Source organism: Austrofundulus limnaeus, unplaced genomic scaffold (assembly GCF_001266775.1).
Source record: "Austrofundulus limnaeus strain Quisiro unplaced genomic scaffold, Austrofundulus_limnaeus-1.0 Scaffold5867, whole genome shotgun sequence".
NCBI classification, from domain to species: Eukaryota; Metazoa; Chordata; class Actinopteri; order Cyprinodontiformes; family Rivulidae; genus Austrofundulus; species Austrofundulus limnaeus.
Window position 1 is genome coordinate 1488 of NW_013958269.1, and position 678 is coordinate 2165.

At 42.3% G+C, this 678-nt stretch overlaps 1 non-coding gene across 1 annotated transcript; it reads left to right on the forward strand.

Annotated features, from left to right (window-relative positions):
- The first annotated feature begins 331 nt into the window (after positions 1-331).
- On the forward strand, positions 332-402 carry trnag-gcc (transfer RNA glycine (anticodon GCC)). The gene has a single exon. It is a non-coding gene; the product is annotated as a tRNA-Gly (tRNA).
- The last annotated feature ends 276 nt before the right edge of the window (positions 403-678 follow it).

Below are 678 nucleotides of genomic sequence, written 5' to 3' on the forward strand. Positions count from 1 at the left end.
TCTCTATTGTGTTTGGGTTTTGCAATTTATTTCAAGGATGTCAGCAACAGAAAACTTGTCCATCCGGCCTTACGCGTTGCAGCCAGAGTCTGACCAAAAACCAGAAGGAGAATTAAGATAAGCTTCTCTTGCTCATCTAGCTTATTGCAAACTTAAGTAGTAGTGTGTTGAAGTCTTGTGGTAATGTGAATGAGGCCTTTTAGTAAGCAAAAGTTGCTTGATGCGTGTTTCACTGTACTTTCCCCAACGATTAATTGTGTTTCCAGAATTCACAGCGTTCATTGCCAGAATTGTATCGTCAGCATACATGCATGTGCATGTGCGCATGGGTGCATTGGTGGTTCAATGGTAGAATTCTCGTTTGCCATATGGGTGACCCGGGTTCGATTCCCGGCCAATGCATAGGACAGCTCAATTTGTCTACTGTTAGCTGCTAAAGATGTGTGCTATGCAGAAAAGCAAATGGCTTTGTGATGCCACCAGCTGGTTTTCCTTACCTATGTCCAATTGTGTGTTTTACAGCTTCCTGGGGTCCAACACACCTGATATGAATGAATGTGTGATTAGCAGTTTTTAGCTAAATTAGAAGAGGAAATTCAATGATTCAATGTGGTATGTTGGTGCAGGGAAACATGAATGCATGATGCTTTCTTTTGGCATCCGTGCTTTGACGAGACT